The following is a 24,794-nucleotide window of genomic DNA, read 5'->3' as shown; positions in this document are numbered from 1 at the left end:
CCACCCAGCAATATTGTTAATCTATCCAACTATACTCTTAACCCAGCGGAAGAATCTGTCCTATCTCGGGGCCTCTCCTTTTGCCCCTCCACCCCCACGAACATGATACAGTTCTGTGGTGACCTAGAATCCTATTTTCGACGTCTCAGACTCAAGGAATATTTCCAACACACCTCTGACCAACATATTAACCCACAGAGACCTTCCTGCCAACACTACAAAAGAAGGATTCTGGGTGGACTCCTCCTGAAGGTCGAAACAGCAGCCTGGATTTCTACATAGACTGCTTCCGCCGACGTGCACGAGCTGAAATTGTGGAAAAGCAGCATCGCTTACCCCATAACCTCAGCCATGCAGAACACAGTGCCATCCACAGCCTCAGAAACAACTCTGACATCATAATCAGAAAGGCTGACAAAGGAGGTGCTGTCGTCATCATGAATAGGTCAGAGTATGAACAAGAGGCTACTAGGCAGCTCCCCAACACCACTTTCTACAAGCCATTACCCTCTGATCCCACTGAGAGTTACCAAAAGAAACTACAGCATTTGCTCAAGAAACTCCCTGAAAAAGCACAAGAACAAATCCGCACAGACACACCCCTGGAGCCAGGACCTGGGGTATTCTATCTGCTACCCAAGATCCATAAACCTGGAAATCCTGGACGCCCCATCATCTCAGGCATTGGCACCCTGACAGCAGGATTGTCTGGCTATGTAGACTCCCTCCTCAGGCCCTTCGTTACCAGCACTCCCAGCTATCTTCGAGACACCACCGATTTCCTGAGGAAACTACAGTCCATTGGTGATCTTCCTAAAAACACCATCCTAGCCACTATGGATGTAGAAGCCCTCTACACCAACATTCCACACAAAGATGGACTACAAGCCGTCAGGAACAGTATCCCCGATACTGTCACGGCTAACCTGGTGGCTGAACTTTGTGACTTTGTCCTCACCCATAACTATTTCACATTTGGGGACAATGTATACCTTCAAATCAGCGGCACTGCGATGGGTACCCGCATGGCCCCACAGTATGCCAACATTTTTATGGCTGACTTAGAACAACGCTTCCTCAGCTCTCGTTCCCTAATGCCCCTACTCTACTTGCGCTACATTGATGACATCTTCATCATCTGGACCCATGGAAAAGAAGCTCTTGAGGAATTCCACCATGATTTCAACAATTTCCATCCCACCATCAACCTCAGCCTGGACCAGTCCACACAAGAGATCCACTTCCTGGACACTACGGTGCTAATACGCGATGGTCACATAAACACCACCCTATATCGGAAACCTACTGACCGCTATTCCTACCTACATGCCTCTAGCTTTCATCCAGATCATACCACTCGATCCATTGTCTACAGCCAAGCGCTACGATATAACCGCATTTGCTCCAACCCCTCAGACAGAGACAAACACCTACAAGATCTCTATCATGCATTCCTACAACTACAGTACCCACCTGCTGAAGTGAAGAAACAGATTGACAGAGCCAGAAGAGTACCCAGAAGTCACCTACTACAGGACAGGCCCAACAAAGAAAACAACAGAACGCCACTAGCCATCACCTTCAGCCCCCAACTAAAACCCCTCCAACGCATCATCAAGGATCTACAACCTATCCTGAAGGACGAGCCATCGCTCTCTCAGATCTTGGGAGACAGACCAGTCCTTGCTTACAGACAGCCCCCCAATCTGAAGCAAATACTCACCAGCAACCACACACCACACAACAGAACCACTAACCCAGGAACCTATCCTTGCAACAAAGCCCGTTGCCAACTCTGTCCACATATCTATTCAGGGGATACCATCATAGGGCCTAATCACATCAGCCACACTATCAGAGGCTCGTTCACCTGCGCATCTACCAATGTGATATATGCCATCATGTGCCAGCAATGCCCCTCTGCCATGTACATTGGCCAAACTGGACAGTCTCTACGTAAAAGAATGAATGGACACAAATCAGACGTCAAGAATTATAACATTCAAAAACCAGTTGGAGAACACTTCAATCTCTCTGGTCACTCGATCACAGACCTAAGAGTGGCTATACTTCAACAAAAAAGCTTCAAAAACAGACTCCAACGAGAGACTGCTGAATTGGAATTAATTTGCAAACTGGATACAATTAACTTAGGCTTGAATAGAGACTGGGAATGGATGAGTCATTACACAAAGTAAAACTATTTCCCCATGGTATTTCTCCCTCCCACCCCACCCCCCACTGTTCCTCTGATATTCTTGTTAACTGCTGGAATTAGCCTACCTGCTTGTCACCATGAAAGGTTTTCCTCCTTCCCCCCCCTGCTGTTGGTGATGGCTTATCTTAAGTGATCACTCTCCTTCCAGTGTGTATGATAAACCCATTGTTTCATGTTCTCTGTGTGTGTGTATATAAATCTCTCCTCTGTTTTTTCCACCAAATGCATCCGATGAAGTGAGCTGTAGCTCACGAAAGCTTATGCTCTAATAAATTTGTTAGTCTCTAAGGTGCCACAAGTACTTCTTTTCTTTTTGCAATGAGACAGTTAAGCTTGGATGCTAAGACTGCAAAATTCACTGTGTTCACTCAGGTGGTGTTTGCTTTTTCCATGACAAAAAAAGAAGTATAATGTATCTTGCACAAGGAACATGTGTCAGCTAGTCTAGTTTCAGAGAGAGCATCCGCCTCAATGTCCAACTTCTCTAGCTCTTTATCGATTATGGCAGACTTTCTAGGGTCACTGACCTCCTCTAGGTCATTTGACATTCCACTGCATGTTGTCCTTGCATTCCAACAAGTAAGTTTGAAGAGGGTTCCATACCCAAACCTTTTGCAATGAAAATAAGGAGGCAGAACTTGCCTTAGGACCAAAGTCCATCTCTCGGTGGTACTAACTGAAGCCAAGGACTTGGGTCCAAGACATTTGGGAGCCAGTACAGCTGCAGGAGACACTGCAACACAAAGCTGAGTTACAGTACCAACCACCTAATATTTTCTCCACAGCGGGTTTGGTTCAGGGTTTCATCCCCTAGACTTTATTCAGCCAAGAGCTGGCTGCAAGGCAGCAGCAACAGATCGAGATTACTCTTTTATGGATATTGTTTTTCATTCCAGTGGGTGTCTGGCATGCCTCACATCACTCAGTGAGTAGTGGGGTTCCCAGCTTCGTTGCTGGGGCGTCAACCTGCAGCAGGTTGTACTGGGTCACATGGTACCAGTAGCAGGCCTGACATTGCTGATCTGACATTACCAGATACCTCAAAATTACTAGTGTGTTAGGTAGTTTAAATGGGTTGCTTTAAACTAAAGGCACTTCATGTATAATTACATCCAAAAAAAACAATACTGTAAAAGAATATCAAATTTGCAGAGTCAGCACTCAAAATTTAGGAAATGCCAAAAATATAGTTATCTTTGCAACTTCTAGTAGTTATAGACCTTTCTCCTCCTCACCTCAGCTTCTGTTAGGGTGACCAGAAAGCAAGTGTGAAAAATTGGGATGGGGAGTGGGGGATAATAAGAACTTATATAAGAAAAAGACCCCAAAATCAGGACATCTGGTCACCCTAGCTTCTGTCCTTATCCTCTTTCTCCCTCTCATTCACCACCCCCACTTGGCCCAGTCACACCACAGCACCTGTCCTCTTCCTCCTCAGCTCCTATCCACCACCTAGCTCCTGCTTCCTCCCCAAGCTCCTCCACTTCAATATCAACCTGGCTTCTGCCCCCAATCCCACTCTGCACCTTTATACCCTCTGGCTCCTTCCCCCTCTACTTCTAACCACATCCCTCACTTACACATCCGACCCCTCTCCTCTGCTTCATTTTATCCTCTGACTCCTGTTCCCCCTTCCACTCTGCTTCTCCCCAGCTGCAACACTCCCTGCTCCAATTCCTCAACTCTCTGCATTTCAATCAGACTGTTTCTTCCTTGTCTTCCACCGCCTGGCTAACAGCAGGGGTTACTGACAGCATAAGAGAAACAGACTTCCTATTTTTAGTTCCAGTGCTCAACACCAGAGCAGCCTGGAATAGCAATTGCAGGGAAAGACCTACTCAGCCTCTGCAGCCTCAGTACAAATGAGAATCACTAGGGAATTTAGCTGCCAAATGCTAACAAGTCTCTAATAAACATGTGTGAATTAAGTCTTTTGAGAGGCTTATAGATTGGCCAAATGTGGGCACATTATAATGGGAATGACAAATGATAATACCATGATGACCTCCCTGCCAAATTTCAAGTCCTTGTTCCAAAGCATGGAATGCTAGAGATTCTCAACAGTTTTAAGGGGGAAAATTAACAAAGGCAAAACAAAATATTTTCCTTAATCTCATTCACAGAAATGTTTTAGCTCACACTTTCCAAAAATTTTTTGGATAACCTGGCAAAATTATGAACGATTGAAAAGAGAGTCTTACAATTGGGAGTGTGAAGTCAATTTAACTATAGGCATTGCTACCCGCACCACCTATAAATAATAATATAACAATACTTAACACATATGTATAAGCACTTTATATTTTCATTGTGGTTTACAGCTTTAACTAATTCAGACAACCCTCTGAAAGGTACGTAAATAAGAATGGTTTCAGAGTAGCAGCCGTGTTAGTCTGTATTCGCAAAAAGAAAAGCAGTACTTATGGCACCTTAGAGACTAACACATTTATTAGAGCATAAGCTTTCGTGAGCTACAGCTCACTTCATCAGATGCATTTGGTGGAAAAAACAGAGGAGAAATTTATATACACACACAGAGAACATGAAACAATGGGTTTATCATACACACTGTAAGGAGAGTGATCACTTAAGATAAGCCATCACCAGCAGCAGGGGGGGAGAATGGAGGAAAACCTTTCATGGTGACAAGCAAGGTAGGCTAATTCCAGCAGTTAACAAGAATATCAGAGGAACAGTGGGGGGTGGGGTGGGGGGGGAGAAATAACATGGGGAAATAGTTTTACTTTCTGTAATGACTCATCCATTCCCAGTCTCTATTCAAGCCTAAGTTAATTGTATCCAGTTTGCAAATTAATTCCAATTCAGCAGTCTCTCGTTGGAGTCTGTTTTTGAAGCTTTTTTGTTGAAGTATAGCCACTCTTAGGTCTGTGATCGAGTGACCAGAGAGATTGAAGTGTTCTCCAACTGGTTTTTGAATGTTATAATTCTTGACGTCTGATTTGTGTCCATTCATTCTTTTACGTAGAGACTGTCCAGTTTGGCCAATGTACATGGCAGAGGGGCATTGCTGGCACATGATGGCATATATCACATTGGTAGATGCGCAGGTGAACGAGCCTCTGATAGTGTGGCTGATGTGATTAGGCCCTATGATGGTATCCCCTGAATAGATATGTGGACAGAGTTGGCAACGGGCTTTGTTGCAAGGATAGGTTCCTGGGTTAGTGGTTCTGTTGTGTGGTGTGTGGTTGCTGGTGAGTATTTGCTTCATTGTAGAGATGGGAAAACTCAGGCACAGGGCAGTTATGGCCCAACATTAAAAATGGCCTCAATTTTGGGGTGCCCAACTTGAGACACCTAAATCTGGGTTGTCAGAAAGGAATGAGCACCCAATAACCCAACTGAAGTCAGTGTTCAGCACCTCAGAGAAATCAGGCTCCAAGTGTCTCAAATTAAGCACTCAAAAATCAGAGACATTTTAAAAACCATTTGGCCTCAGAGACTTGCTTCAAGATTTCATCTTTTATCTTTATGGAACGAATGCCAAATATTATCATGTGTGTTGATGGTTTGGAGATTTGAGAATTTTTCTACTAGGAACTCAGGTGAGATAACCAAGCTTCTTCCATGTAGGCCATCCAACAACCAATGGGTAGGAAATTTTGGTTACTACCACCCTGGCTGGCTTGGAACCCAACACATCTCACTATTAATTCCTGTAGCTAGCCAGGCCCCATTTTATTTAATATTTTTGGAAATTTCTATTCGGTCACTTCCAAATCGCTTTTAACAATGAGAAATTCAGCTCCCTTACCCTTCCAAATGTTTGATTCTTCAGACACACTCTACTCTGTCCTCTCCAATACAACAACAGCCTCCTTGTGCCAGGGTGACTATAACAGATGGGGTCTAATTAATGGCTAATTTAGTAACAGTAATTCATCTTTTGTTTTACATTTCATCCCCAGTTTCTAGATCTAGTAGATTATTTTCACTTCCATAGCTGGTCCTCCAGGTTAAGCAAATAAGATCACTCATGGGCAACCAGGGTCTGGATTCATTCCTCACGTCTAGAGAGGCTAAATGTTGAAAAGGTGACATCATCACCCTGTAGTCTGGAAGGAAAGTGGGGTATGTAGACATTACAGCCATTTTCAGCCCTCTTGGGCTTTGAGAGGAACGAGAAGATTAAAAGAGAAAAGATAACAGCCCATACAGAAGATGTGTGAAAGCTGCATTACCTCCACGTATGTTTGTATAACTCTTCTGAGGAAGGAAAAGATGTGGTTCCCCTCTTTGAGGAGATTCAAAATAGGAAGTTATAGGTTGAGAATAATGGACTATGGGTTGGCTTTACTCTGAAAAAGAAAACATCTTGTTTGACTATGTTCATCTCTCTCTGCTTTTGGTATCTGCCTGATACATATGGGATTCCAGACGCTCATGATTTTTCAAAAAGAAAAATACAGATCCTGATGATATATCAATAGGAACATGCCAGTGAAGGACAAAGAATAAATGATTTGCTTTATGTGAATAATCATTCATCAGGGTAGATATGCTGCTCTGCTGCAGCATTTTTTCTTCTACTAATGTTTCCCCTTTGAAGACATTGTTTCTGCTGCATATCTCAATTTCCCTCTTGTATCTCCAATTCCCAGACATATTTGAACCTTTATAAAGTACCAGTTTGAGGCTGCACAGAATAATAACTATACGAATTCTATTCAGAGACAGTGAGATTTACTAATGCAATCTGCACTCTTCCCTTCAGAAACATTTGCCTTTAAAAAGAAACTCCCAGCATGAACCTCATATGAAGTGATATGTAGCAGACAGTGCATGTGATGTTTGGGCATGCTGCACAGAATTAAAAGATAATTCTTTACTCTGTTTATTCAATGGCATGTGCATAACGTACATGTGAGCCCAAAATGATATCAGACATTTAAAGCAAAAAAGTTGATAAAAGCATCAACTTCTGTTACTTTACTTTTTTGGTTGCTGCCTTAATTTAAAATAAACGCTAGTAGGAAAGATGGTGCAGTTTAGCTACAACTGCTTCAGTAATTTCTAACACTGACAGAGAAACTTTGGGTTCAATCCTGAACCCTTTACTTAGCCCAAACTCTTGTAGAAGGACTGCAGGCACTGGCAATATCTACAATAGCTTCCATATCTCTACATCTTGTTCCCTATTTATAGTTATTCCTACTACACACAAAGTCAAACTTCGCAGATTCTCACTAATGACTGGGACACACATTACAGATTACCAAACTAAAGCCCAATCTTGCAAACACTCTTGCACATAATGCTTACAACAAAGACTTCCATGGGTCTACTCACTTGGTACCATGTGCAGGAGCAAGGACGTAGGCCCAGATATTTAAAAGTATTTAAGGATTGCTGTGCTCAGTGTTCTAATGCCTAACTGATTTAGGAGCCTAAATCTCATTTTCAAAAGTGGGCCAGGAATTTAGGAGTCTAAATCGCAGCAACAGTTGACAGAATTTAGACTCCTAAATAAGGGAGGTGTTAAATACCGCTAAAAATCTGGGCCTTAGCAAATAAAAACAAACATTTGAGTAGAAATAAGACTTTCAAAATATACCATAACATATTTACCCAGATAGTATGAAATATCAAATCAAAACTAAACTGCAACTGGCAATATAAATTACAGAAGGTAACATTAATACATCACAAAAAGGTATTTTTATATTTGATCACTTACTCCTTACGGGTCCAATCCTGCAAACCATTACACTCATGCGTAGTCCTTGCTAACGTAAGTAGTCTCAGGGTATGTCTATACTGTAGCTGGGAGATCTGATTCCCTGTCCCAATAGACAGACTTGAGCCAGCACACTAAAAATAGTGGTCTGGATGTTGTGATGTTGGCAATAGCTTGGGCTAGCCCTCGAGCTCAGACCCAGGGGGTTGTATGACTAGTCCAAGCTGCTGCCCATGCCACAACGTCCATGCTACTACTTTTAGCATGTTAGCTTGAGCAGATCTAGCATGAGTTAATTTATTTGGGCTGGTAATCACCTCCCAGTTGCAGTATAAACACTCTCATTGACTTGGAAATGGAACTACTCATGTGAGTAAAGATTTGGTTGTCTGCAATAGATCTCCTGATTTAATAATTACATAGTCCCTCTAAACAAACAAACAAAAAATAAACAAAACAAACAAACAAACCTTTTACTTAGAGCTCAGGTCACACCATTTTATAGCCCATGTGTGAAAATGAGTAATATCGAGGAAATAAGCAGTTAAACCATTCATTAGCCCATATACACTCCACTCATCAGTTTATCTTCTCTACTCCGATTTAGAGCTGGGAAATTAATGGCTTTTCAGTTCCTTTGCCATTAAAATATATGGTTCAACCAAAAACTAGGATTATCAAGCGATTAATACAAATTAATCACAATTAATCACATTGTTAAACAATAGAGTACTATTTATTTAAATATTTTTGAGGCTTTCTACATTTTCAAATATTAATTTAAATTACAACACAGAATACAAAGTATACAGTGCTCACTTTAGATTTATCTTTGATTACAAGTATTTGCACTGTAAAAAATAGCAAAAGAAATAGTATTTTTTCAAATCACCTAATACAAATATTGTAGTGCAATCTCTTTATCATGAACTTACAAATGTAGAATTATGCACAAAGAATCCTGCACTCAGAAACAAAACAATGTAAAATTTTAGAGCCTGCAAGTCCACTCAGTCCTATTTCTCGTTCAGCCAATCACTCAGACAAACAAGTTTGTTTATATTTGCAGGAGATAATGCTGCCTGCTTCTTGTTTACAATGTCATATGAAAGTGAGAACAGGCATTCGCATGGCACTGTTATAGCCAGTGGTGCAAGACATTTACATGCCAGATGTGCTAAAGATTCATATGTCCCTTCATGCTTCAACCACTACTCCAGGGGATATGTGTCCATGCTGATGATGGGTTCTGCTCGATAACAATCCAAAGCAGTGCAGACAATGCATGTTCATTTTCATTATCTGAGTCAGATGTCACCAGCAGAAGGTTGATCTTTTCTGGTGGTTCAAGTTCTGTAATTTCCGCATCGGAGTGTTGCTCTTTTAAGACTTCTGAAAGCACGCTCCACGCCTTATACCTCTCAGATTTTGGAAGATACTTCAGATTCTTAAACCTTGGTTTGAGGTCTGTAGCTATCTTTAGAACCTCATATTGATACCTTTTTTGCGTTTTGTGAAATCTGTTCTTAAAATGTTCTTAAAATGAACATGTGCTGGGTCATCATCCGAGACGGATATAACATGAAATATATAGCAGAATGTGGGTAAAACAGAGCAGGAGACATAAATTCTCCCACAAGGAGCTCAGTCACAAATTTAATTAACGCATTATTTGTTTAATGAGCATCATCAGCATGGAAACACGTCCTCTGGAATGATGGCCAAAGCATAGAAGGGGCATACGAATGTTTTGCATATCTGGCACGTAAGTAGCTTGCAATGCCGGCTACAAAAATGCCGGGCGAATGTCTGTTCTCACTTTCGGGTGACATTGTAAATTAAAGGAGGGCAGCATTATCTCCTGTAAATGTAAACAAACTTGTTTGTCTGAGTGATTGGTTGAACAAGTAGTAGGACTGAGTGGACTTGCAGGCTCTAAAGTTTTACATTGTTTTGTTTTGTTTTTGAGTGCAGTTTTGTAACCAAAAGAAAAACACCCTACATTTGTAAGTTGCATTTTCATGACAAAGAGATTGCATTACAGTACTTGTATGAGGTGAATTGAAAGATACTATTTCTTTTGTTTATCATTTTACAGTGCAAATATTTGTAATAAAAATACACACTTTGATTGCAATTACAACAGTATACAATATAGATGAAAATTTAGAAAAACGTCCAAAATATGTAATATGTTTTAATTGGTATCTATTGTTTAACAGTGCAATTAAAACTGACAATTTTTTTGAGTTAATCGTGCGAGTTTACTACAATTAATCGACAACCCTACTTAAAAACATTTTTTATTTGAAGTTTTTAGCAAATCAAAAAGAAAAATATTCATTTTGGGTCAAACAAAATGTTTCATTTAGACAAAGTTACTTTTAAGTTTTTTATTTAAAAAATAAAGGAAAATTTAAACAGTTATTTCAAACAGAGGAAATGACTCATTTTGAAAATATAAAAATTAAACATTTCAAATGTTTGTTTTATTTTACTTAAACAATTAGGCAGAACTGACACAACCACCTCCCCAGCCCACCACCTACAGCCCATATGCACCCACAACCTCATCTTGACCAAGCAGTTTACCCTGGAATTCTTGTGTGTTTTAATGATTAATACAGGGTTAATGTAGCTTTCACAAACTACCGTGTAGGCAACACTGTACATGGTTTTATATTGGGGAGTGTAAGTAAATGAGACACTCTATTGTCAGATTGCCTCCAAGGGAGGATTGCCTCTAAATCTTAGGAAAATGTATCTGAATGGATGATCTATGATGTTAGACAATGTTTGAAGATTGTATTTTTAGTGTGAAATCTCAGAATTGAAATCTTTATGTATGTGCCTTTGTTCATTACATTTAAGGTCAGAGTAGAATGGTTTAGCTGAGAATTTCCTTGCTTTCTACTGTTTAGGAATGCTAGACTGCATAGCCCACCAATTTAAAGTCTCTGAATGGGAGTTAACCAGGTTTTTTATAAGCATGGTTGTATCATTATGGATATTTTTCCACACAGAGTTAAGTTTTGACATGCATTACCCCCTATCTACCACTCACAGAGACCTGACACTCACCTAACAACTCCCTTCCTCTCCCACTCAAACACCATCCCCAACAGAGCTGCCCCTCATATCTCAACACAGATCTCCGTTCCCACCCATATCCAGCGCAGATTGCCTCCATGTTCCCATCAGTTGGATTTTGCCCTGCTCCCCGCCCCCCAAGTACTCCAGTACATTTTCATATCCAAAGCTCCCTTCCCTGGAAAACAGGGATGGGGATGGGCGTGAACATATTGAGCAGGGCAGGGGACGAGGGACTGGGGTGGAGAGATTTTGGGGGGGGGAAGGCAATGTGGGAAATCAGAGTGCAGGTCTGGTTGGTGAGCAAGGATGGGGGGAAGGGAATCTAGGATGTGCAGGACAGGTATGCAGGAGAAGTGTGGACTGAATGGGGTGGAGGGAGAAAAGTTGAGAAGAGAGAAGCTGTGCTTTGATGAACCCTTATTTCTTCAGTTCACCCACTAACTGAAAGAAGCCCTGTGGAGACCCCAGAAAAATGACCATGAAAAGGGAATGTTTGGGGATGTCAGGGGCATAGGAGACTAGAGGTGTGTGGAGGGTACACGAGAATAAAGATGGGTTTGAACTGGGGAGGGCCTGGAGTGGGAGTAGTGGAAGGCAGAAAGAGAGGAACTGCGTGAACCACAGGTTAGCAAATGGAAGAATCTAATGGTATCTGTGCAGTCTACTCAGCTAACCTTTGTGTAGCTTAAATGGACTATTGTGGAAGGAGGGTATAATTCTCTGTTCAGTTTTAAGTGGTCTATGTCTGAGATGTTATCAGCATGTGTGTGAGAAGTTTGTGGGGACTGTGGATGCTTAGCAGTGAAGGAAAACAGGGAAATATCTCAGAGTGGAAGCATTTCTAAAACAATTCTCCGCAAAAGTCAGTATATATAGATAGCTTAACTCAATTGTCCACTGAATTTACTGTATGTAACCTAAAGACAGAATTCAATCATTAAAGTATGAAACAGGAATTTTAGTCCTGCTTTAAGTGCAAATCTCAACACAACCTTAACTGATACTTTTATAATAGGGGAAAACCCAGTGCACCTGGTGGAATTTAGAGGTGAAATCTACCCACCCAACCATAGCCAATGAGTGGGACCAGATGTGAAGCCAACCTCTGCTCTTCCCCCTAGTGAGTATATTCCTACCTATGGGTTGGATAGCAGCTATAGCTGCTCTGTGCTAGTAGCATGAGGTGCTAAAACACTGGACCTCTATAAAAGTGAACCAGCTCCTTCCCTTGCTCACCCTTGTTATGGCCTCACCCATTAGGGGCTGGCACAGAGACCCTGATTGTAGTATATAGAGTGTACAGGCATCCCGGCATGGCTGCTTCGTCCACACATAGCCTCTCCATGGGGCACATGAAGTGCTGAGAGCCTTGCACCACTAATAAACACACCCCTCTCTCTTCTGCACCCCATCTTTGCTGAAAAGTTAGGTAAGACCATTGGGCTTTTATTTCTAAGAGCTATAGTAGAAGTTTTCACCAATCACATTGTTGATATAGATACAAGCAAACTATAAAGAGAACGGTATCTTTTATTTCAAATGATAACAAAAGAGCTAATTTAGTTTGTCAAGAAAATTCTCTTTTTATAATAACTACTCCCACAAATTAACTTCATTATTTTATTTTTCTTAATAAATCTGGAATCGCACTAAAGGGACACGCACACAAGAAACAATCACTGCAATGGGTAACACAAGAACCTTGGCGTTATTTAAGGAACCAAATCTTGTTCCCCTCACCCAAACAAATAATCTCACTGACCTTAATATTAGCAATGGGGAGAGTAAAGTTAGCAGGGTTTGGCCTAATTGTTTAAAAAGGCAGCCAATGTCACTTGAACTGATCTTTGTTCTTCTAAGAAAAGTTAAAAACCATATCCATATGCAAAAAAATAGAGAAACAGGCAGAGACAGAAACAGGGCTGCCTGATGCTAATCAGACACTTAGACTTTCAGGTTCAGTATCTTGTCACGCTCTTGCATCATCATCAATGTACCTTTTTCATAATTCATTATTAGGAAGTCTGAGCAGATTCATACAATTTTCTTTTTTACAGCACCAAAATTCAGACTACTTTATTGCCAAATGTGAGTTTTTCTGAATGGGCAGTTCTGAGTGGCTCATATGATTAATACTGGAGAACAAAAATGCTTTTAGGGAATTTGAAGGGTCAGATAATTGGCACTGGGGTCAGAGTTCCTTTCACCTGAACGTCACTAGTTTAATTCCAATCCCAGACAGTAGTGACTATAATATCCACATGAAATGTATCGATAGTTTTCATATCACACATGGCACTACTATTGGAAGTCTCAGTTAAGGCAAATACTGAATGAGCATGGAAAATGAACTCAACTCTCATCCCTAAAGGAGGCTGCTGCTGCAGCTCAGTATTGAAGCACAAAGGCGGGTTATGGTGTATGTGGAGAGGCTAGGGAGAAACATACACTGCTAGTCCCTATGCTGTAACTGTTTGAACATAAACAGAAGGCTTCTGTTTCCTGAGGTCTCAAATCAGCAGCTTTTTTGAGCCTTACCCAACCCCACACCCCCAAAAAAACAACAAAAAACCCCCACACCTTTTGAATTCATTTATAAAACACTAATGAAACTTTATCATTTAAACAATAATTTTTAGGATACATGTGACCAACATGTGCCTCAACTTCAGATAATAAATTTGAATGAAACCTTCCCAGTGGGGAACCATAGACTACTGAGAAATCTATAGTTAATGTTCTGTTTCTAGTTTATAAAACAAGAATGCTATCTGCTCAATGAGGACTTTATTTACTGGTGGATATTTATGTGATCATGTTCTATTCTTATATAAGAAATTATGATGTGTGACCACAATATAGTGATTCTCTCCAAATGAAATAATCCTGATTGTTACGGTTTTAGGTGCACCTCTTCTCCTCCCAACTCAGATTTGTAGCTTTCTTTGAAAATAAGAGCATCAGAGAGATACTTGAACAGTAAATGCAATTCTTAGAGACACGGTCTCTTCCATATATAGAAATGTTTAGAAGTCCACAGAATATATGATATGATGAAAACTGTATGTGATATACAAGTTCTCTGTAGTTGTTTTAATCATTACAGCTCTACATACAACAGCTCTTTCAATCACACAGAACATGAGCTGGGATGTGCTCTACAGAAGATTCCTTTAAGGTGTGCATAAGTGCAAATGTCACCATGAGCTTGATCCTGCACCTTTAAAGACAGCAGGCGTTCTGGCATTACCCTTAATGGAAACAGGCCGCTTGACTGCAAAAAGAGCAACATGTCAAACAGAACGTGAATGCCAAGTTGGTATGTTACAGCCATAAAGCACAATGTTAGCCCCAATCTTGTTTTTTAATAAAAGCAAACTTGGAGAACGCAGTTTCCCCCCCAACATCTGGAGAGCAGCCACAAAGACAATGGTTCAATTCTCAAAGCATTCAAGAAGGATGCAGCAAATCTGCAGAAGGGCACAAACTCCTCATTTCAAGCAGAGGTGAGCTGTACGTTTTCATTATTAAAAAATAAAATAAAAATAAAAACCTTAGCTGCCCACTTATTAGTTAAAAAGCTCAAAGTCTTCAAGTTTCCAGTACATGAAAAGGAGAATACATAATGGCGGGGTGGGAAGAAGGGGGGGGAACCCACACACCACAACAAGCAAGGATGAAGCAGTACCCGCCTGGGGGCCAATTGCCTCTCCAGCAGCGGTAAGGCTGTTACTAGGCTTGCAGTACCATTTGTTCCATTACACAATCTCCTGAAGCCTTTTACAGAGAGCTAAAACAACTGCCTGTACCAACACGACACATGGCTTTCCATCCCGACTCTTTGCTAATCCAGACGCTCCAACCATCTTTCTTTAAGATGCCATATGGTTGGCAGAAGCCTGTAGATCTAGCAGCACATCTGCTTGTACGTTACTTCTCTCCTCCAACTCCCCTCCTCCTCACATAAAAAAGAGAGGAGCAAATAATTATTTAACACTATACCCAGCAAAGTGCATTTAAAGAGAAGAGGAATTATTTAGCCTAGATACTTAAAAAAAAAAAATAGTTGCAGTAATTCATTTGCCAATCAGTGATTTCAAATACAGCAGAAAAACAAAAGGAATGAAAGACACACTGACAAAAATGATTGTTGCTTTTGAATTACTTAAATTATTGCCACTTCAGATACTAATTTCTAAGATTTATTTCATGGATTATTGATTCACTGAAGAGAGGACAGTTTTCTCTATGACTGCCTTTGTCAGAGGTAAATCAGACAAACATACTGCGAAACTAGAATATACCAAAGCATGCTTTGTTAGCAAGCACAGTGAGCCTGTATGCTAATGAATCTGCATGAGTACACTGACACTCTGCTTTTTTGGTACGATGAACAAAGATTATTGACACTGTTGAAATCCTGGTTGTACTGGCATGTAGGCATCCAGGCTGCCTCTTTGGAATCCAGCCGTCAGTAAGACAGGCTGCAAAAATATGTGCTGGTTATGACGGGTAATAATTCTGACCATTTGTAACTGTTAGATAATTAACAGTAACAAAACCAATTTAATCTGGAATTTTTAAAACTATAAATAAATGCCCATACAGTGCACACGATATATACCTAGTGATAAATAATGATGCTCAGTTGATAAAGGACAGGGAGAGAGGAAACATATAGCTACAAAAAGGGAGGACTGTGCCATGAGTGTGTGAATGCTTAGATATCCAGCACTTTTATTCCAGAATCACTATATATTTCCAGATTCAACTTTTTATTCATTGGTAAAATAACACAGAAATATAAGTGGTATGTACCACGCAGCTATACAAGAATAGCATTTGGTGAAGATATGGTGAATGTGTGTGTCGGTACAGAAAAAAAGCAGAGAATAATAACGGAAAACACCTGGCACAAGTGCACATTTTTTCTGTAAGAGTAACAGTACATTATCTTTAAAGAATTCCTTTTTCTCCCTACCCCAAAGAATTCACTGCTTTCATGAGTAGGGACAAATCCATTCTCTCAGAAACAAAGCATCACATTAAATATAGGTATAGGAGTATGCGTACATGTACACTAACCATGTATTATTTAAATATAATCACACACAAATAATTGTGTTTGAACTTATCAAAAGGGAGGCTCCTCACAAACAACATGGTGTTGTTTAGTTAGTGTCCTCCCCTCCTAAGTTCTGATAAAAAGTGGTAGACCAACAGTGCCTGCTGTAGTTTTCATTGTAACTCACCCAGTTTGAAACACTCACTTTTAGGCATGATCTCTACATCATGATGAATATTTCTGTCTTAGGTTTTATCAAAATTTCTTTGCCTATTTTTGAGTTAAGAGGTTGAAAAAAATCCTCTCAAAACCCTACATTCCCTCTTTGAAATGTTAGCAATTTTTAAAAAAGACGACTGGGCTACAGCTAAAGTTCAAAACCTAAATCTTGGTTTGTACAATGTCAATGAGATGCAGCAACTTTGGGTTGAATTTGATAGGGTTTGATTTACCAGTTGTGGTTATACAGAAATTTCATGGAGAACAAGTGAAGTAGAAAATTTTGTTGTCTACAAGTTTGTACCTAAAGGTATGTACATGTGGTCAGCTAGTCAAGTGCATCTCTCTCAAAACTTGCTGGTTTTTAATGTTGATAACTTAAAACTATTTCCCCCCCAAATTTGGCTTGTCTCATGCATCTCACTGCCCCTTAATCAAGCTACATTTCAGCTGCTTTTGCTGAAGAACACACCCAACTACCTAATTTTAGGTGGTAATTTCCCCATTTTTTGTTTATATATGGTTGGTGGTGGAGAGAGCTTCTACCTTTCTTCTTCCCAATGGCACAACACACCCTGAATAGATTGCTTACAGAAGATGTTTACAGACTTTTTTTATACCTATTAAACAATATTTGTGCATTGGATTATTTCAGAGAAATGGTGAAATAGGTGTTTGGTTATACTTAAAGAGGCTCTGTCTCATACTTTATTCTCTTTAATAATTTTATATTCAAATTTTAAGATGCCTCTTATGAAATATAAGAAAACTGAAGTAGTTTGAATAAGTATTTAATGCCTACAGTGACTGTGGGTTTCTAGGGAAGAAGCTAAAGAGGGATTCCCTGATCCTTCCTATTGCTGCATAGTGTCCCTCAGTTTAAGCTCCATTTAATGCTCTAAGAACAACTGAACAAGCATATTCCTGTCAGAGCCCCATATAAATACCTTGTACAGTAACATCGAACTATTTTTTGGTCAATTGAAGTCTTCAAGTCTCAATTTGGTTCTGTGGGATCTACATGAGATTTATTTCATTCAGAATTTAGGACTAAATTATATTCAGGACTGCATAGCTATGCAGGAACATAAGGCAGAGTAAGAACAGGCTACCAGGATCCTAAATTTTGGCAGGTTGGAGTAAGTAGACTCTGTGTACCTACTATATTCCCTCATCCCAGAGCAGGTGGGTAGAGAGAAAAAGAGAGTGGGTGGAGTCTTGGCTCAGCCCCACCAGGAGCCAGCCAGTGCATCTGAGATGACATGGAGATCATATGCAGCTGTTCATAGGCCCGCAACAAATTATACTTTGTTCCCGTGCCTTGATGCCATCCTTGCCAAACAAGGGAAAAGAGGGAGGGAATTGTGCTTTCAAAAGGTACAATTCCTTTCCAGTGCTCCCCCTGGGGCAGTACAGCTATGGCACCTCAAACAGAACGGCTTTTCCTTAATGATTTAGGGCCAAGACTGCAGCTGACTTCAATAGGTTACAGACTGGGCCCCTTAAGAATAGGGCTGGACAAACATACTAGTAATCTGGAAGATAATCTTAGGCAACGTAAAAGCCAATGTGTCGTTCCATCAAATAATCAAGATTATGGAGAACAGTTTTAAGGTTGTAATATTTGTTTTCTTGGCTTATCCTGACAATTCTGAAACTGATAAATGACCATCTTTGTTTAAATTTATGCTACAGCATAAGTTAAACTCTCTTTGACAGATCCCTAATTATTTTTTAGGATGCTTCTTAAAAACAGCCTTATTAATAAAATAACTACAAATTATTACTTTTCTGCCTGTATATGGACAAAGACAGGCAGGCAATATAGAAGTGAAAAATACTTTGATCTCTGTGTGTGTGGGTGGGTGGAGCATGAATTTATCCAACATCACTAAAGAAACAAAATCATGATTTTAAATTTATATACATATACACACACACGTATGTATAAACACACATACACACACACACCCACACACACACGGTTTTCCCCTCTTGGAATTACAGTTTCAATATCATTTTGAGTTTCAGGCTGTGATTGATAAGAATAAACATGTATTTAATATGATTGCCAAAACACAGCTTGTAGAACAATAAAGTAATAGAAAGGCACATTTGACAGATTATTTGAAGAACTCTGATGAATTATTGAATATTCTTCAGTTTCAGAGTCTCAATAATCTTAACTTTTAATTTTAATCTTTGCTGTTTTTGACTTCTCTTAATGTTAGACATATGACTTTAAAACTTTTAGAGCCATTTGCTGAATTTCCTAGCTGTTTAATAAATCTTTAATTAAATAATCTATAACAGCTGGGCTTTTTCTGAAGATTTAGCCTAACAAGTTTGTTTCCTACTGCTTTTTGTATTCTCAAAAGCTCATAATTTAATTAATACATTTTCTTTATTAATGAGGTCACAGAAAATATGAATAAAATGCTCAAAAAAATCTAACTACATTTAAAGAAAGTCAATTTTGTACTTTTAAAATTCTGAATTTTTAAAACTGTTGTGGCCCTGGAACTATCTTCACTCACTTTTATAGAGATATACTAAATGCAAAAAAAAATTAATGCTATTTTAAGATTGTACAATTAAGCACCCATGCTGGGAAATGCGTGTTCAGCCTCAATTTTCACAAGCTTTCCACTGCCCCTTTCCATATATGCATTAAGAAATCCTTAAACAAACGTGTTCGAGAACATCCTGTGATCATACAATTAAATACCTAAATGGGCACAGTTAAGATGGCGCATTCAACTTAAAAGTCTGCATTTCCTGACTTTTGAGTGGTTAATTGTTTATCCTTAATACTGCACGGGGCAACTTTTTTGCACCTACATAATTTCACCAGGACTAAGGCGCAGTCTGATCTATCAAATGTAAAACAATACTAGTCCCGGTTGAAAATCTATAACAAACATTTAAAGTTCTAAGAGCAAAAATAATATAGTACATAGACGTATATTGAGTGTCAAATCCTTATTTTTATATACATTTCTCAGATGGCTAGAGGCACTCAGGCTTCAATTTTATGGTTAGAAATGCACCCAAACATGCATAGCACATCACAGCAGCATATTCTTTGCTGTATTATTACTTACACAATAGTGATATACACATTTATGTATGTTTGTAAAGTATAACTGTATGCTGCAGATAGATAGTTACAAACAGATTTTACATCTTTGTAAGTAGAATTTCATATGCTGAAATGCTGTTCTCTGACATCTCTACTCAACAGAACATCACTGTAATTAAAATTAATTGGCCAAAGTAGTCTTCCAAAATTAAACTCTGATCTGAAAGGGATGTTTGAACATTTGGAGATCTCTGTTTAGATGCTGACATGAATATACGTGACCGGATGCACCGAGAGTCTGGATTTATGGTTCACATATGTGCCTAACAAAAGCAATCTCTTCAATAAAAGCACTGTTTCTCATGCTAAGTCTACCTTAGTTTCTAATGTCATCTCAAAGGAATGTTAGAATCTGGGACAGTTTTCTACCCAGGATTCTAGAGTCTGTTCTTTAACTCACTCGTGTCAGAATTATTGTCTCCCTTCTTAAGGCCCTCTGACTCATTTCGGGGAAAAGAAAAAAAAAAGCTGCATACTTCATAGGAGATTTTCCTGTTCATTCTGTTTAAAACACCCTTACATTTTGTGGTACCTCATCAGGGAAGAGGCTCTTTTCTCCTGCAACACACTATATTAAATCTCCAGGATCTCACTGTAGTATCACCAGTTCAACTACCACAGTAAATCTGATTTCAGGCATCCTTGAGCATGATATTCCTTTATCTGAATTGTTTCTTATTTATCATACAGCTTGATATGAACATTTAGACCCCTGGTACAATTCTACAGTACTCATTGAAGGCTTGATCCTGGATAGCACAGAATCTTGTTCATAAGCACAAGTTAAAAAGCATTGAGGATGACAGGACTTGGAATGGAATTCAAACTTGGTTGTTAAATTACCCCTGCCATCTAGGACCATTTAGGCTCAAGAGGGAAGTGTGACTATTACCATGCTGAGGACTGGACCTGTGCACTCTGCATCCATGCTTTACCTCCTTCTATTAAATCGCAGCTCTGTGAAGAAAGGACCGAGCACGCTATAGGCAGGAGATTCACTGTCACTCTTCACAAGGAAATATGTCTAATGCTTTACACTGACTTGCATCTGTGAGTAGCCATCCCTCCCATTGGTACTAGAGCACAACAATCTTGGACAGGGTTTGCTGAATCAAAGGCTAAAGAGTCAACATGTACGCCAGATATCACACAACAATATCAAAGATACCACAAAAAGAAAAGGAGTACTTGTGGCACCTTAGAGACTAACAAATTTATTTGAGCGTAAGCTTTCATGAGCTACAGCTCACTTCATTGGATGCATGCAGTGGAAAACACAGTGGGGAGATTTTTTATACACGGAGAACATGAAACAATGGGTGTTACCGTACACACTGTAATGAGAGTGATCAGGTAAGGAGAAAGATTACCAGCAGGAGAGAAAAAAAAAACCCTTTTGTAGTGATAATCAAGGTGGGCCATTTCCAGCAGTTGACAAGAATGTGTGAGGAACAGTGGGGGGTGGGGGGGGAATAAACATGGGGAAATAGTTTTACTCTGTGAAATGACCCATCCACTCCCAGTCTTTATTCAAGCCTAATGTAATGGTGTCCAGTTTGCAAATTAATTCCAATTCAACAGTCTCTCCTTGGAGTCTATTTTTGAAGTTTTTTTTGTTGAAGCATTGCGACTTTTAGGTCTGTAATCAAGTGACCAGAGAGACTGAAGTGTCCTCCGATTGGTTTTTGAATGTTATAATGCTTTACCTCTGATTTGTGTCCATTTACTCTTTTGCGTAGAGACTGTCCGGTCTGGCCAATGTACATGGCAGAGGGGCATTGCTGGCACATGATGGCATATATCACATTGGTAGATGTGCAGGTGAATGAGCCTCTGATAGTGTGGCTGATGTGATTAGACCCTATGATGGTGTCCCCTGAATAGATAATGTGGACACAGTTGGCAACGGGCTTTGTTGCAAGGATAGGTTCCTGGGTTAGTGTTTTGTTGTGTGGTTGCTGGTGAGTATTTGCTTCAGGTTGGGGGGGTGTCTGTACCAAGGACTGGCTTGTCTCCCAAGATCTGTGAGAGTGATGGGTCATCCTTTAGGATAGGTTGTAGATCCTTGATGATGCGCTTGAGAGGTTTTAGTTGGGGGCTGAAGGTGACTGCTAGTGGTATTCTGTTCTTTTCTTTGTTGGGCCTGTCCTGTAGTAGGTAACTTCTGGGTACTCTTCTGGCTTCGTCAATCTGTTTCTTCACTTCAGCAGGTGGGTAGTGTAGTTGTAAGAATGCTTGATAGATATCACAGTTGTCTTAAACAGGGAAACAGCAAACTGGGTCTCATACAATGGGAGAGTCAGTGTGGGAAATTATTGTTTTCTTTTAAAAACCAATAAAATTCCTATATATAAAATTCTCCACTTAAAATCTAACTGCAGGAATAACACTACACTGAACCCTTTTCTTTCTGCACACAGGATTGGGAGCTCTGAACAGGACTGATTGCAGAGCCCACCCCACAGAGCCTTGGGATCAGTTAAACACAAAAACTGGAGAGAAGTGCCAAGGCTCCAGTGATCCTATTACATCAAAAGCCTGGAGGCTTCTGAAAATAGCCAGGTGCATACAGCGTTCACATGTCCACTCTCAGAGTGGGAAGACCCCATGTTCTATGGGATTCAAACTGGTAAAGGGATCCAAATGTATCAGGACCTCCGAGTTGTGGATTAACAAACTTCAACGGCACCAAATGCGAGGACAAAATAGATGCTGCAACAGGGAACAATGATATGCTGATACTCAAGATTTTGCCTAACCCCATCTTGACTTTGCTGAAAGTGCACACTCACAGAAAGCACCCAAGGCAAAAACTTCCCCATCTCTGAGCGATGCAGCTAAGGCATAAGGGAAGCAAAGGAGTTCCAAGGCTCTCAGCCCCCTGCTGAGCCAATGAGGATTTAGGGGAAAGTTTTCACCTAGCACAAAGGTCCCCAATGCAAATTAAATGAAAATTCCTTCTTCATTCACAATTAAAATGATAAATGGGGGTAATTCTGTGAAATCATGGACAAATGGACAACAATAATCCCTGTGTTTAATCCCATGCTCTTTCACAGCATATAGTAGGAATCAGGGCAAATTGATTTCTGCAACTGAAAAGACAAATATATAAACTAGCATAAGGCCTGTACTACCCAGAATATTACAAAACTTGGGTGTATTTGGATCCAGGGCTTTTTTTATTCAGACCTGTCTCTCATATAAACTATTAAATGTACAGGCAAGGGAACTTACACAACTCAGGGGAACTCCTCTTTAAAGGTTGGGGACAAAATGTGTTTTTACAAAGAGCACACTGCTTCCCATACTTGAGAAGACTCAGAGCTTGGGCAGCAGGAGAGAAAATATATTGCAAATGACCAAACCAAAAGTTACAGTTTACAAGTGTATGCAGTTTTGTTGGAGTTGTGTTGATCTCAGGATATTAGAGAGATAAGGTGGGTGAGGTAATATCTTTTATAGGATCAACTTCTTTTGGTGGAAGAGCTTGTCTCCCTCCTTCAGCCGTGTGTAAGCTCGAAAGCTTTTCTCTCTCACCAACAGAAGTTGGTCCAATAAAAGATATGACCTCACCCACCTTGTCTCTCTAGTTTACAAATGTAACATTTCACCCACAAAATGTCCAAGTGGGAGGAGTGCAATTCACAGTTTGCAAAAGGCAGCTTTTGACATTTTTCAACATTGGGCATATGCATTATACGAACGGGTATGCATGCATCCCACATACCCAAATACTAGCGATGACAGGCTACTGCCCTTAGATGAGTGGATATGTAACATACCAACCCTAATACCGAATGGAATTACCTGCACCAATGGAACTATCAACTAGTCAGATTGCACCTTTCAGAAGGTTGATTTTTAGAAATAAAAATTGTTCTCATCTTCCAAGCGACAACAGCAATGTTAGTTTACATCTTACAACTCACCAAGCTAACACACACGCAACATTTATTCACTAAGTGTAAAATTCACCCTTGCACACATGGCCAATACAATACCTATGCATTACTTTGTCCCTCAAAGAGCACTTAAATGGGACGTAAGTGGTGAATTGGGCTTGTGCAGGGCCTCCGCTTGGGAGTACAGCTTATGTTGTTATACAGAGATGGAAAAATGTTGCTCTGCCTTACATAAAAACTCAGGAGTGGGTCCTCATGCATGTGGAGCAGGTTTTGATCCTTAGATTGTGAACTTCTTGGGACAAATATCCTATTACATGTCTGTAAAGCATCATTGAGATATTTAATATTAACCCATTGATTATGTGAACAACTGATTGCAACACCACCTACCAGTTTGATACAAAAAGTTGCTATAGTATTAAAAAAATTCTCCATGAAAGATCATAAAGGGGAAAAACCTGGAAGTTACCATTTGAAAATGTGGAGACAAATGAATTTTGCCAAAACCCAGAATAATTTTTAGCAAGAGGGAAGAATCTATATTTTAATAAAATTTTCATTTGGAATTTGACATCAGATGAGCAATATTTTTCACTTATAATGAGAAGACACATATGGCAGGTATAAACTCTTCCTGATTTTTCTCTGTATTAGATTCTTTTTAGAGCTAATTACTGGAGCACAGAGTTCTAGGCACTCATCATGATCCCTCGGCACTTAACAGCCTATTAACTACTTATCTAAAAATGCTGTTATTTTGGATATATGGATAGAATAAAGTAGAATGAAATGTGACAAAAGTTGTAAAGTTTTTAAATGGCTCTTGTTTGGGCTCATGACACATGGGACTGAGTATCCAAATAAGTGACTTTAAGAACTTTGAACAGGCAAACATTTTGTTCACCACAGTTTACAGAAATGCTTTTGCAGTAAACTTCTAGAGAAAAGTTTAAAATGTTATTGGTATAACTGTTCACAAAGGATCCCTTCACTTGTAAAGATGCATTGTTTAAATTACCCTGAGACATGGTAATTAGGAGAATCCAAGTTTAAAGAAGAAAACGACAGAAAAAATTAGTACCATTAAAACTTAGTTTTTATTCTTTCACTTTATGTATTTATCTTTATAATATACCTCTCCTTGCCACTCTTTCTCCTCCTACTAGCTGTTCCTCTTTGCTTTCTTCCTTTTGTCCCTCTGCTCACTTTTTTGCAGCCCACCTTTTCCTCTCTGGAGAGAAAACATGCTCAGAGGATTTTGTATGAACAATGGGAAAATCCCACTGTAAAAAGAATGGGGGGAATTCCTGAACAATAATATCGTATGTGCCAAGTAAAAGCTGCCACCTCACAAAAATGAAGGAGTAGTTAGAATTGTTAGGATTTTTTTAATCTTTACAGCACAACATGAGAAAGTCTCCTTATTCACTATGGACCATCATTGCACTGAG

General features: G+C 39.7%; 1 protein-coding gene and 2 long non-coding RNA genes across 13 annotated transcripts in view; all 3 read right to left on the bottom strand.

Annotated features, from left to right (window-relative positions):
* The window catches only part of LOC122459433, a 28,989-nt gene extending 8,362 nt beyond the window's left edge, over window positions 1-20,627 (bottom strand). The window contains exons 1-2 of the long non-coding RNA XR_006280138.1: window positions 20,607-20,627; window positions 1,209-1,214 (exon numbers count right to left, since the gene is read on the bottom strand). This is a non-coding gene — a long non-coding RNA (uncharacterized LOC122459433). The remainder of the gene's footprint in view (window positions 1-1,208; window positions 1,215-20,606) is intronic.
* The window catches only part of SDCCAG8 (SHH signaling and ciliogenesis regulator SDCCAG8), a 161,320-nt gene that overhangs the window by 17,416 nt on the left and 119,110 nt on the right, over window positions 1-24,794 (bottom strand). The window lies entirely within an intron of this gene.
* On the bottom strand, window positions 9,256-9,439 carry LOC122459434. Its single transcript, XR_006280139.1, has 2 exons — window positions 9,403-9,439; window positions 9,256-9,370 (listed from the first exon to the last, which is right to left on the bottom strand). It is a non-coding gene; the product is annotated as an uncharacterized LOC122459434 (long non-coding RNA).

The sequence above is a fragment of the Dermochelys coriacea genome, chromosome 3 (assembly GCF_009764565.3).
Source record: "Dermochelys coriacea isolate rDerCor1 chromosome 3, rDerCor1.pri.v4, whole genome shotgun sequence".
In the NCBI taxonomy this organism is placed as follows: Eukaryota; Metazoa; Chordata; order Testudines; family Dermochelyidae; genus Dermochelys; species Dermochelys coriacea.
This window is presented reverse-complemented; position numbering and strand designations above follow the sequence as displayed.